The sequence below is a fragment of the Zea mays genome, chromosome 2, assembly GCF_902167145.1.
Source record: "Zea mays cultivar B73 chromosome 2, Zm-B73-REFERENCE-NAM-5.0, whole genome shotgun sequence".
In the NCBI taxonomy this organism is placed as follows: domain Eukaryota; kingdom Viridiplantae; phylum Streptophyta; class Magnoliopsida; order Poales; family Poaceae; genus Zea; species Zea mays.
In genome coordinates, this window is record NC_050097.1 from 147979674 (window position 1) to 147994468 (window position 14795).

Below are 14795 nucleotides of genomic sequence, written 5' to 3' on the forward strand. Positions count from 1 at the left end.
GTAATGAAATTAAGAATGTGAGTTTTGTAACACTTTTTCATTCCAATACACGTTTTAATATAAGAAACCATTCAACATCATTCGTGAACATAAAAATTCAGTATTTACCTTCATTCAGCATTATTCCCTTCGTGAACATTAAACAACATTCAAAACTCATAAAAATTCAGTTTTTACCATATTGAAAGGTACCAATATTCAACAAACCACATTGAAAGCTACCCACAACTACAATACCATATTCAACATCATTCATGAACATTCAACATCATAAAAATTCAGTATTTCTCATCATTCACTATCATTCAACAGCAACATGAAGAACACTAAAGGTAAACAGATTGAGACCAACTAAACTAACAACAACTTCCAAAGCTCCATCATTCAACATCTAGACCAGCACCTTCACTTTGACCTCTCTCTCTCTCTCTCCTTGCTGCTTCATCTGGAATAAATGAAATAATTAGCGAATTAAACCAAGATCAAAACTAGCCATGTACATTTCTACAAACAAAATTCTAGTTACCACGTAGCATGTCGACAATGTATTCCTACCTCAGTGGTTCTGGAAGTGCAAACAACATCCCCATTTGATCTGGCATCCTGACAAACACACCAGCTGCTTTGATAACTTCTGAGCTAGTAAATTCAAGTCTCTGGATCTCATTGATCGCCTTCTCTCTTAGCTTTTGTTGTGGATCCTCATCTCTTGCCTTCTCTTGGTTGGATGCCTCACGATCCATAGCTTGCGCCATTTTTCCAATTGACATGGTGGCCACCTTGAGATCACCACTCACTTCATTGAACACATCAAGAAGCGGGTCACTTGATGAAGTCTTCATTCCTTTCCACTCTTTCTTCCGCTTCTTGGAGCTAGATGATGTTGAGTCAACAGAACGCCTTGGTGTCTCTACAGATGTCATATGCTCTCCATCCTCTTCATCATTAGCATTTACACGAACTAACTCTTCTTCCAAGTTTTGAACAGCATCTGTCATGTCTTCCGCACCTTCACCTGTGGCCATGTCCTTGGAATATACCATTGAAAGTTCATCATAGTAAGGAAAGGACACTCCATACAACCCTTTTGCATCTGGATTATTCTGTAAAAAACAAAGACACATCAACACTGAAAATAGCTTGATGTCTATCACAAGAAATTTGGAGGAGCTGCAGATCTAGAAAACAAATGTACGGCGTCGTGGAAAAGGAAGTATAATAATAATAATAATAATAATAATAATAATAATAATAATAATAATAATAATAATAATAATAATAGAAGAGAAAGGCAGAATGCAGATCGTGACCATTCTTCCTACCACTTGGACAGATTTATACATGCATATCCTGTTTATATATCCCTTGCTTGTTTTCTGGTTTATATATGCATGCTAATCTTGAGTTCTGAAAAAATAGACAGATTTATACATGCTTATCCTGCACTACAAGCTAACAGACGGACAACAATCACAAATGCTGAAATGCATATATAAGCTAGACATCAACTGCACCATATATATATCACACAACATCGATGGAGATTGATGCTGTTAAATGGCTGAACCCATAGCTGCCTTCTGTTAAATGGCTGAATCTAACGTTACAACTTACAGGACACTTCTTTAGGCAACCAAAAACCTGGATTGTAGTTAAACTCAAACCCAGCTGCTAAAATCCACAATTATCAAGTATCCAACAATGCACAATTATCAATTATCCAACAACCTCACTAAACTGTTGCAATAATTATAAAGCAACTGTTAAATGGCTGAAAAGTACCTTGCAATGTGTCTCATATTGTTGTTTCTCGCACTGAATCATCTTCTTGGTCGGATCCCATGTGAACCCACTCTTGTTCAACATCTGCTCCAAAGCAAAATACTTTGTCTTGAAGTATCTTAACCTTGAATCGATATGAGGAGTTGCAGAAATTCTTGAATCAGGTAGCTTTTCAGCGAGGCGAGCTTCAAGTACTGAAGTGTAACCATTCTTGAAACTCCCATCACTCCTCCACCTCGGATCCAAAGAAACATCAACCAATGCTTTGATCAGTTCATCATCTTCAACAGGAATCCACTTCCTTTTGTTTTCCCCCTACCACGAACAGCAATAGAGCCCTCCAAAATGTCCATTCTGCATACAAATGATGACAAGTCATAAACACATATATAGTAAAAAAATAGTAATAGAGCCATGAACAGTACTTAAGCATCAAAAGTACCATGAAATAATCAATGAGAAGCCCTATAAGCATTATACATCCCCTGCGCAAGAGTGTCACGAAAAGTACTCCACGCATTTGTTGTGGAGATACCCATAATGAATTCTGGTTCACCAACTTCTCCCTCAGGCATTTCAGAATCTACCACCGATTGTTCCTCACTTTCCATAGGGTCTCTAGACATTTTTTGCAAAATTAGATTGTGCAAAAGGGCACATGCCATTATTATACGACATTGCGTCTTTATAGGAAAATATGAAGGGGATCTAAGAATCGCCCATCGCTCTTTAAGCCTTCCAAAAGCCCTCTCTATGATATTTCTTGCTTACTCCTCAGCACTATGTGGTGGATTCTGCGCTGTCCAACCACCCAAATGGTATCGCTGACCTCGATAAGGTGCTAGAAATCCATTGGCGTTTGTATAACCCGCATCAACAAGATAATAACAACCTAAAAGGATATTTTCAAGTTAATATACACACTTAAAACACTATACCACCAAACCAAATGGAAGTTATTGAAATAAAACTCGCCTTGAGGGACACGCAATCCATTCGGCCTCGAGATAGCATCACGCAGCACACGACCATCATGCGCTGAACCCTCCCAACCAGGTAGCATATAGATGAATTGCATATCGGGTGCACAAACACCCAATACATTTGTCACAATGTCCGCTTTCCTCGACCTATATCTTCCTTTTAGATGTGTTGGCACAGTTACCTTGATAGCGGTTCCGTCTAATGCACCCAAACAATTCTACAGACATGTCATAAAAGAAATATCACTTCAATGCGTCTATTTATAGTTGAAGAAAAACTAAAGAACCCTATAGGTCTTATGTATTTACCTTAAAGTTTTTCCAAGTATTATCCGTGCTATTCTCTGGAATTGGCTCAGGGGTTTTAAGAAGCAAATGTTGCAACTTTAGAACAGCCAGAAGGCATAAGTTGAACTGCCTACTAACTATCTCGCCGCTTCGAAAGAAAAACCTTCCAATTGTTCGGTTCTTCAAACGATGAGCCAACGTATACAAAAAATGAGCCACTATCTCCTCTAGGGTCATATTGCGTGTGGCCTTTAACCCACCAACATCTCTAAGCATCTCGCACAAAATAAAGAAAGCTCTTCTATCCATACGAAGCTCACTAATACATTTTCTATTGCTCTCACGAATGAGTTCATTTAAATTCTCCATCCTACGCTCCCTATTTCTTAACCTTCTTTCTATTCTCAGACATTTTCTTCTATATGCTAATCCCATGAGCAGCCAGACATAATAGTACGTGACAAGGAGAGAACTCAAGATACCCCTAAATGCCATATTTCTTCGCCGAGTTCAAATCTGCATACAAAAACTGAATGCATCATGAACGCTGCAGATAACATGTTTCTGAAGCTTTAGCTGATGGCAAGTTCAAATCTGCATCGTTCAAAGTGGCCAACAAAAAACAAATGTTGTTACGAAGTCTTTTGATCAACTATTCGAATCAATTACAGTGCTAACATGCTTGCATATGTCCGTTCGGTTTCGATCTGTGCGGTCGTGATTGTTTTGTTTCGAATAGCTAGCCAGCTACTATCTTGTGACTATTTCAGAAAGAAATGGACCAGGGGACTAAACAGATCTGGTATAAGAACTGGGCCAACAACGTGTGCCAGGAAGACCTGCTAGAAAAAAGAAACGGAACATCTGCCAGATCTTGAACTCTGCCATGTCCATCTTATAAAGAAACATGCTGATAAAGGACGGACAGAGCGTAATTTCCAAGTTGGCGACTGCGTGTTGCTGAAACTTCAACCTTACTGTCAGTCTTATGTGACTGAGCGAGTGAATCATAAATTGGCGTTTCGGTTCTTTAGACCCTTTGCTGGCAAGGTTGTTTCTCAGGTACTAATACACGCTGGACCGGGTGGCCTAAGGAGTTAGCTACTTAGGAGGGATGGAGCTGTGATCGGGCAAAAGACTTACCGTTTGCTATTGCTTGCTAGAAGGGGGTAATGTCAGTGCTCCTATCTCTCTACTACGACCACATCGGAGGAAAAGGCCAACACTGACAGGCTAGGGAGCAGCCCAGGAGGAGTACGTACGTAACAGAGTCATCAAGCCTGTTTTGTTATGTTGCAGGATCGGGCTGCTAAGGAGACGTATGAGTAACGATCTCTGGTACGTAACAACCTGATCGTGCAACATAATACAAGAACAGGCTGGCAGTAGAGAACGAAAGAATGGCCTGACGTTCGTCGCCGCTCCTGACCCTGAGCAAATTCCCTGTTCTTCGCCTCTTCTCAACCCCGCCACCACCAATTCCCACTCTGCGAGGGCGCTAACAAATTTACCTGTGGGTTGTCACTAGCTAGTTGCTGGTTCAGGAGATAAGGTGCCGACAAATCTTCGCCGACGACGACGGTGATTTAATTAATTAAAAAAGAAAACACTGGTATAAATCTACACGGCAGGCAGTCAGAAACAACATAGAAAACATTGGTAATTAATTAGGAATTTAGGATATACCATGACTGCTAGCTAGTACGGCATCGACGTCTTCCTGCGCGACCGGTCGCCGACTCGCCGCTCGCCATCTTCTCAGCCTAGCGGCTCTACCTCACCATGCTCGCCGTTGGCACGCAGCTTTACTTCCTCGCTGGGTACCAGGTGCCGTCGGGCGATGACAGCTTCAGAACAGGAAGAGGCGTCTGAGGAGCAAATGCCTATCTTGTCGGCTCCGAACGACCTCCTGGCTTTAACTCGCCCCCGCCTAAATCCTACCTACTCGGCTGCTGCTCCGGTCCCTCGTTTGCTGGGCTAACGTCGGCGCTAGAGATACTGGAGAACTGAAGAGAGGAAGAGGCGTTGGGGGATTACCTCGATGGCTAGATACTCGAGAATGGCAGATCTGAAGACAACGCCGACGCTAGCAGATCTCGTCGTCGGCGCTGGCAGGCGTCGTCGGGGATGGGGTAGGTGTGGAGGAGGAGGGAGGCGTCGGGGAGGGAGGAGTCGTTGGGCTCACTGGCGGCGCGGCGGGTGGCGGCGTCCAGGATGCCCCATTATTGAGGACTGAGGAGGAGGGTGGATCGGGATGACTCGCGTTGATTCCGGCTGGAGTGAGAGGGATTGAGGTTTCTATACGAAGGTATCTGATTCCAATGTATTCGATTCCAATGAAACCCATAACAAACGCATGTAACAGTATCAGATACCCGAAGGAATCCGATATCGTTACATGCCGCCGAACCAAACACGTCGCTAGTGTTATTCAGGCAAGCCCCGGTGCATTTGCCACCTCCTTGCTGTTTTAAAATCTTTATCACCTTGTTTGATGCATTAGGTGATAGGAGTTGTTTGCTAAACCGTTGATGCATTTCCTTCCTTGAAAATTGATTACCCTTCCTTGATACCCTTTTTGAAAAGAATTTTATGATGCTTAGCCTTGCTTTAGCAAACAAAAATGTTTTGTTTTAAAAACAAAAGGTGATGCTTCAGTGGGTGGGAATGTTTTCAAAAAGAAAAACTTGTGATGGTGGATCCATTAGGGCCTTGATGGGTTCAACATCGGAAAAGATGTACCTCTGCCAGGTACCAAACTTTGGGTTGAAAATAATAAAGCTGAGTCCGGGCGGTTGACTTGCATGAGAAGGGAGTCTAGGTGTAGTATCTCCGTCTGAGTCGATTAAGGACCGTCTCGATGTAGTCTTGATGATTGAGGACCTTTTAAATGGTCACATGCCTCATCATGGGTAAGCTTTGACTCGGGCAGACTAATACCAGAATAAGATAACACACAATGGGAGTGGAGAGATGGCGAGAGTAGCGTGTACCCTCCGTGGCAAGAGGCTGCACGGTGGTGTATCTGTGCTCTCGGTTGGCGTGAACCTGATCTAGTCTTAAGAACCCCAGTGGCGAGTTGACATATGCAAGGGTTAAGTGCTACATATGTCGTGTGATTGAAGATTCCCAGCTGGGTATTAATCGATTCGGATCGTCGTTACTACTTGAACATGAAGACTTGGTCACTGCCCTACACGTAGAATCCAGTGAACTGAAGGGTTGATAAAAAGACGGCTAGTATAGGCCAAGTGCTTGAACTAGAGTAGAAAGAACTCTAGATGTATGTAACTTTACTTAACCTGACAAGTAAAAATGGATTTTTAAGGATCCACTCATAGTAAGCTTTTCTGCAAATAGAGTCCTTGATTCTTGATAAGCCATACCTTGAATCCCTTTTGAAACCAGCATACCCTCGAGGGTCTTTTCTTTAGTCGGGTAAGTCGTACTTAGGGTTTTACCCATTGTTGCTGCAGGTTACGAGTCACTTGTTTGTGATTGGTGTTAAGCGCCGGTGGGCACGACCCTCTTATAAGTCTGAGTAACCCTTCTATACTTCTTATTAAGGATGGTCACTTGAGCTAGCATATATTTCAAACTTATACTTTTGTAATCACTCCAATAAATACAATGTAAACTTGTTGTAACTTGTAAAATTTGGTAATAAAATTCTGCTGCAAGATGTTGGTGTGTGATTTATGTTACTTAATCTTGTGATCCTGGTTGTAAGTGGTTTATCCGGGGTCCTTGGGACACTCGGACGGATCCTGTTAAGTTATCTGGTGCACATGCATAGCCGTCTGAGGTCTTTGAGACAAGGACAGGTGCATGTGGGCCCAATAACTTGGGAGGTTCTGCCACACGTATAGATCCTATAAAAATAGTTTTTTTGTTCCTAAGAGTAGGTCTCCTATTCCTTTAGGCACAAGATTTCAAAGTGTGAAATCCACATTTGTCTTTAGAAGGAAAAATAAGAATAATCACAGTAAAGTGGAAATAGATGAGAAAAGATTAAGATAAGTTTAGAAAAGAATCAGAGTAGCAGATGTAAGTAGGTAAGGGTTGTCCAGTTCTATCTAGGTTTCGTCCTACAGTCAACATTCCTCTGATACCACTTCTGTAACACCCGGTTCTAAGGACCAAAGCTGGGTGCATCTCATACATGCGTCAAAGAAGACAACATATATAATAGCAGAGTGTATAGAGATAAATGTCACAATATAATCAGAGTACTTATTACATAGTAGAAGTCTTACAAAATGAAAGATAAATATAAAGGGATCAAAAATATATCCTTGGCGCCAGAAAGTCAACTGGGAGACGCCACCTAGATCGAATCGAACTCCACCTAGATCGAATCGAACTCCTCGATATGTGGCTCCACTTGAACCACCTATACTTCTCCTATGGGGGGGTGTGAGACAGCAAGGGTGAGCTCACACATGATCATAGCTCAACAAGTTGTGGGGAATAATGTGTATGAACTCACCAAAGGTGAGAGTTCATGTGAAGTGTAAGGCTGATCAACAAAATAAAGGTTGAAGCTAAGCATTGCTTTTATAAGTTGGTCAAAAATTTATTAGCAATTATGAAGTATAAGTAAATACCAAACCTTAATAATAATAAATAAAAGTAATAATAAAATAATCCCAATGCGATGCAAATGACAAATTGAGTTTTAATTCCATAGATTAATCATGTGAGGGTCTGAGCTGCTCATGACCGTGAGCACGGCTAGTATACCAGTTTTACACTCTGCAAAGGTTGCGCATCTTTACCCACAAGTCGTGTTATCCATCTGCCAAGGGGTCATGAATCCCATACACCTCTACCGAGGAAGCGAGGCAGGGTAACACTACGAGGCCTTTACAAAGTTCCACTAGCTTCAGAAAACCCGCTACAGTTTATAGGAAGCTCCAATGCAGGGATCCCTCGCCTGACCGCCATCGCAGCAAAATCAACCCAAGGACCTCCCTACACTGACACTCTCCTACTGCCCTTGCCCCTTTCGGGTAAGGTAGTCATCCACTAGCTTTCCTAGTTAATCAGCCAAGGGCATCCCATACTACCCTTGTGGTAGCACTGTTTTCCCGGGTGGTCGCTCCATGTTCCCATTAACATAATGATCTTATCATGAACATAAATAACATAACAGAATAATAGGAACATGGATATAATGAAATATTAACCCAAAAAAAACGTGTAAAGCAATAGCATAACTACCCAATGATTCAGGGGTAAACAAAGTAAATAGATAAACAGTCTAGGGTGACCTATTGGGTCCCATCAAAATTAAACCTATGCATGAATAGTGATAATAAATAATATTATTGGGTAACAAAAGTGGATCAAGGGCACAACTTGCCTAGCACTTGAGATTCCAGGTACCAGGGTGATTCTTCAAATCCTCGCGACCTCATTGCTCGTCGTAGCAATACAAACAAACATGGTATAGACAAAATTAACATCACATCAAACATAGGAACAAACTGCATAATAATAATCTACGCGTTGCTACGAGATCGCGGGTGTTGGGACCATGCTTCGTCGCCGAAGGTCCTGCAAAAAGAAACAGCTTCGGCTGAAGTTGCTCGTACGTGACGCCGAAGGCATCATTCATGAAGCTTCAGTACTATAACATATCCGAAGATGAAGTGTCGAACCGACTTAAAGATAGAATGACCTTTTAGCCCATATGGGTCTGAGTCATTGTGGTAAACTTTTATGCGGGGCATGATTGTAATTCCTCACAGGCTGTGTTCTATGCCTATAAATAGTGAACAGTATTCCTTTACTGTTCACAGATTCCTGTAATTTACAACGCATCACTCGGGAATTATTGTTTGTCAAGGCAAAGGTATAAATGTACCTAAACGTTGTATTCAAATATCATTCATTTTTAATATATTTATCTTTAATGTTTCGTGTTCTATCTTACTCTGTATTATCTTTATAAGTTTAATTACGAGGGTGAAACCTTCGTAATATTATGCTCGTGACCTTCGTCCGAAGTTTATTATATCCTAAGGGAAATAATGCTTCGAAGGACGAAGGACGTTAACCTTTAACATTTTTGTGTTGCCTTGTTCTTAATTCATAGCATTTGAGAACAAGTCCCCAACATTGGCGCCCACCTCCGGTGAACTCACTTCCACTTTTTTGAGCTGATGGCTTCGTTCAATAATCAAGCTGGAGCTGCTTTGGCTCCGAAGCTGGTACTCCCGATAACAGGCGGTTCATGCTTAGAGCCAGCCAACAAGAAGCAAAAGGAGGCACAGAGAAGGGTACAGCATGTCGGGGTGCAGGGACCCTTCATCAAGTCAAGATGGTCTCACATTCCAATTACCTTCTCCCAAGAGGATCTTCAACTCAAGGATTACCCACACAACGATGCTATGGTTATCTCTTGTGTGATTAAAGGATTCCTGGTCCATAATGTTTTGGTTGATACAGGCAGCGCTGCTGATATCATATTTGCTAAGGCCTTCAGACAGATGCAAGAGCCCGAAGACAAAATTCATGATGCCACACATCCCCTTTGCGGCTTCGGAGGGAGGCAGATTGTAGCACTTGGCAAAATCACAATGCCAGTGACCTTCGGATTTATCAACAACACAAGGACTGAACAAGTTGTGTTTGATATTGTTGACATGGAATACCCTTACAATGCAATCATTGGTCGTGGTACTCTCAATGCCTTCGAAGCAATTCTTCATCCAGCTTATCTTTGCATGAAGATACCTTCGGACCAAGGGCCCATTGCTATTCATGGAAGTCAGGAAGCTGCCAGAAGGGCCGAAGGAAATTGGACAGACTCAAAAGCAATCCATAATATAGATGGAGCTGAAGCTTGTGAGCGATACAAGTTCAGAAGGGAAAAAGCTGCTTCGGATGATCAGCCAAAGCCCATGCTCTTATGTGAGGATATAGCAGAGCAGAAGGTGCTATTGGGATCTCAACTGTTCGAAGAACAGGAGAAAACCTTGATAAGGTTTTTGTTCAACAATAAAGATGTTTTTGCTTGGTCAGCTAATGATCTTTGCGGAGTTAACAGGGATGTTATTGAGCACTCGCTCAATGTTGATCCATCCTTCAGACCCAGAAAGCAGAGGCTTCAGAAGATGTCTGATGACAAGGCCGAAGGTGCTCGAAACGAAGTGAAAAGACTCCTCAGTGCCGGAGTTATCAGAGAGGTAAAATACCCAGAATGGTTGGCTAACACTGTTATGGTGAAGAAGGCCAATGGTAAATGGAGAATGTGTATCGATTTTACTGATCTCAATAAGGCCTGTCCGAAGGACGAGTTTCCATTGCCAAGGATAGATTCCTTAGTTGATGCAGCAGCTTCATCAGAGCTTATGAGTCTGCTGGATTGCTATTCAGGCTATCACCAAATCTGGATGAAGAAGGAGGATGAACCAAAAACCAGCTTCATAACCCCTAGTGGAACATATTGTTACCTTCGGATGCCTGAGGGGCTTAAGAATGCTGGAGGAAGCTTCAGCAGAATGACAGCGAAGGTTCTCCATTCTCAGATAGGCAGGAATGTGCTAACTTATGTTGATGATATCATTGTAAAAAGCACGAAGCAAGATAATCACATTGCTGATCTGCAGGAGACCTTCGCTAATTTTAGACAGGCTGGTTTAAAGCTGAATCCAGAAAAATGTGTCTTCGGAGTGAAGAAGGGGAAATTTCTTCGTTGCCTAGTTTCAACAAAGGGAATTGAGGCTAATCCAAGCAAAATTGAAGCTATACTTCGAATGGAACCACCAAGTACAAAGAAGGGGGCTCAAAGATTGACAGGAAGGCTAGCATCTCTCAACAGATTCATATCTAGATCAGCAGAGAGAAATTTACCATTTTTTGAAGTGCTGAAGTTAGCCGAAGTTTTTCAATGGGGACCAGTCCAGTAGAGAGCCTTCGAAGAACTGAAGCAATATTTGATAGATCTAACAACACTAACTCCACCAACGCCAGGGGCTCCTTTGTTATTATATGTGGCAGCTTCGCACTCAGCGGTAAGCGCAGCACTTGTCCAGGAGAAGCTTGAAGGCCAAGTCAAGAAGCAGGCCCCAATATATTTTGTATCTGAAGTTCTTATTTTATCAAAGAAAAATTATACAGAATTGGAGAAAGTACAGTATGCTGTTTTGATGGCCTCCAGGAAGCTTCGGCATTATTTTCAAGCTTACAACATAATTGTTCCTTCTTCACAACCGTTGAAGGATATTATGAGAAATCGAGAAGCTACTGGAAGGATTGGAAAATGGGCTGCAAAGCTCAATGAATTCTGTATTGATTATGTCCATAGATCTTCGATTCAGTCCCAAGCGTTGGCAGACTTCATTGCTGACTGGACGCCAGGGGCTCAGGAGGAAGAAACGAATAAAGATGCCGAAGCATGGACAATGTTTTGCGATGGGTCTTGGGGAACCTTCAGAGCAGGAGCAGCTGCTGTGTTGGTTTCACCTTCCAAAGTTAAAACTTGTTATGCGGCAAGACTTGATTTCAGTTGTACAAACAATATTGCTGAATACGAAGCGCTGCTCTTGGGTCTTCGGAAGTTAAAGGCAATGGGAATCAGAAGGGCCATTCTTAAAACTGATTCCCAAGTTATTTCTGGTCATATTGACAAGAGCTATAAAGCAAGAGATCCGAAGCTTGAAAAATATCTAGATACAGTCCGAAGGATTGAGGTTTCCTTTGAAGGATTCTCTGTTAAAAGTATTCCTCGTGGAGAAAATGAATATGCTGATCTATTGGCCAAGTCAGCAGCACAGGGGCTGCCTTTACCTTCGGAAGTATTTTTCGAAACAATAAAAGCACCTTCGGTTGAGCTTCTTGAAAGAGCGGTCCTCAACATATCCCTTGTCTATAGTGAAGATTGGAGAACTGAAATCATCTCTTTCCTTCAGGGTAATTTTCTTTCAGATGACGAAGCTTATAACAGGAGGATAGAAGCAAGAGCTCGACCATATGTCATAATAGAAGGGGAGCTATACAAGTGTGGGGTCTGTTCCCCGTTGCTCAAGTGTTTATCCAGATCCGAAGGTATAGAATTGATGAAGGAAATACACGCAGGCCTGTGTGGATCTCATATTGGATCTAGGCCTTTGCTCGGGAAAGTTTTTCGTCAAGGAATTTATTGGCCAAAGGCAGCTTCGGATGCAGCGGATTTAGTCCAAAAGTGCGAAGGTTGTCAGAAATGTGCAAGAGATCAAAAACAACCTTCGTCTTTAACTCAATTAATACAACCCACTTGGCCGTTGCAAAGGTGGGGCCTTGATTTGCTAGGTCCATTACCACCAGCACAGGGAAACTTAAGATATGTTGTAGTGGCAGTGGAATATTTTTCTAAGTGGATTGAGGCAAAGCCTCTAGCCACAATAACTTCGGTTACTATTCAAAAGTTTTTCTGGCAAAATATTGTTTGTCGCTTCGGAGTGCCGAAGGCCATTACTGTGGATAATGGGACACAGTTTGATTCTGAAGCTTTCAAAGAATTTTGTGATCAAATTGGCACGAAGATCCATTTTGCATCAGTTCGACATCTGGAGTCAAACGGACTTGTCGAAAGAGCTAACGGGATCATAATGACAGGAATAATGAAGTCAATCTTCAATCAGCCCAGGGGAAAGTGGCCAGACGAGTTAATCAAAGTGGTGTGGAGCCATAACACAACCATGTCAAGATCAACAGGCTTTACGCCATTCAAACTATTGTTTGGGGATGAAGCAATAACCCCGGAAGAGGCCAAAGCAGGATCAATAAGAACAGTAGCTTCGGCAGAAGGCGAAGACGAAGCTGATTGCTCTGTGGAAAAAGATGCTATAGAAGGGATCAGACTTCAAGCTGTGGAAAACATCAATAAATATCAAGCCGAAACAATAAAATGGCGTGACAGGAAGGTTAAGCTGAAGAACATTGAACCAGGACATTTAGTGCTTCGAAGAGTAGCCAACCCTGAGACAGTAGGCAAATTACAGCTGAAGTGGGAAGGACCTTTTTTGGTAGTATCTTCGTCAAGACCCGGTTCCTACAGATTGAAGGATATGGACGGCAACGACATTCCTAGATCATGGAATGCGGATGAGCTTCGGCGATATTATGTTTAGTTTGATGTAATTTTTTCTATTCCTTTTTGTGGCACCCTTTTCCTTTCGAAAGGGGGAGAAAGGTTTTTAATGGGGCCACAACATGTAATTTTTCTTTTCCTTATTTCAATTCTATAAAAGAGATATCCCCAAAAAATGTAAATGTAAATGTAAATGCAAAGGGAAAAGAAAAGAAAACAGGGAGAAGCTCAAAAGTCGTTCCTAATGGAATGCAGAGCTTACAGCGAAAAGTCAACGCTGATTCCGCTGAAAGTAAAAGGCGAAGAAGCTCCTAAGGGAGGCTTACAGCGAAAAGTCAACGCTGATTCCGCTGAAAGTAAAAGGCGAAGAAGCTCCTAAGGGAGGCTTACAGCGAAAAGTCAACGCTGATACACCGAAAAGTAAACGGTGAAGCCAAAAAGTAAACGGCAAAAAAGATTTGATTCATTCCCAAGGGGATGAAGGGCTATGATTATGGTTTATGAACATGTGTCCCAATATTCATTTGCACAATACATTTCATCATCTCATTTGCATTCATAAACATTCATTTAGACATATATAGAATCATCATCATACCACACAAAAAAGATAGGTGCTTCGGCAATGAGGAAAGACTTCGAAAAAGGAAAAAAAATTTATGCTTCGTTGTGTACGAAAAGAAGGGAAGGTGTTTTTCGCCTTCGGCTCAAAAAAGAAGTTTCATCCACAGCAAAGCAGATTGTACACAGATAGTGGAAACAAAATATATTACAAGGTATGTACAAATTTACATAAGTTTTTTCCATAATGATATTACAAAAGTCTCTCAAGAATTTTTGCAGGAAAGAATATTGTAGCAACTATCAAGCTTCAGGTCGTCATACTTCAGCTTTGTCATACTTCAGCTTCGTCATACTTCAGCTTCGTCATCCTACGTATATTAAAGAGCAGAATAAGAAAGGTTTAAATTTCAAGGAGAAGGTAAAAGTAATAAATATAAGTTTCTTACCGGCTTAAGATGACTTCGAGCTTCGTCACCCGCCATTTTCCGCCCGCCATTCACCTAAATCTGGGTCATAAATCTATTTCCGATGCTTCGGGCTAGACTTGGAATATCTATCAGATCTGATGATGATAAGCTGAAGTTTGGTCTATTCACAATTTTTCCATGCGTACAACCAGCCTTCAGAAAAGCGGTAGCTGTGCCCCGAGAAGCTACCAGGGCGCAGAAGTCGGCATGGCCACCAATAACTTCGTCAAGAGCATCAACCTCGCCTTCAATATATTCTAATGTGCTGGGCAGGTTTTCAGCTGAAGGTGTAAATTTTTTAGAGCTGGCTCCGATAGATTGAAACACATCCTTCAGCCGCTACACGCATCGGCTGCCGAAGCTTAGGCATTTCTCTTGAAGTTCCTTCAAGGATGTTTGCAAATTTGAATTCTTCTCCATCTCAGTTTTAAGACTTGCTTCAAGGTGTTTCTTTTCCTACTCAGCTTTTTCTGATTGTTTGAGCAACTCATTCTTTAAACTGTCATTCTCGGCTTGGACCTCAGCCAAGGAGCCTTCCATAGACTGAATAACAAAGTCTTTCTTTTCTAATGCACCTTCGTGTTCTTTAGTCATGATTTCAAGGTCCTGGATGGTGAAGTCCTTCTTTTTCAG

At 41.9% G+C, this 14795-nt stretch overlaps 1 pseudogene; it reads right to left on the reverse strand.

The window, feature by feature from the left end:
- Positions 1–351: 351 nt before the first annotated feature.
- LOC109944560 (uncharacterized) lies at positions 352–2135 on the reverse strand (annotated as a pseudogene).
- Between the last annotated feature and the right edge of the window lie 12660 nt (positions 2136–14795).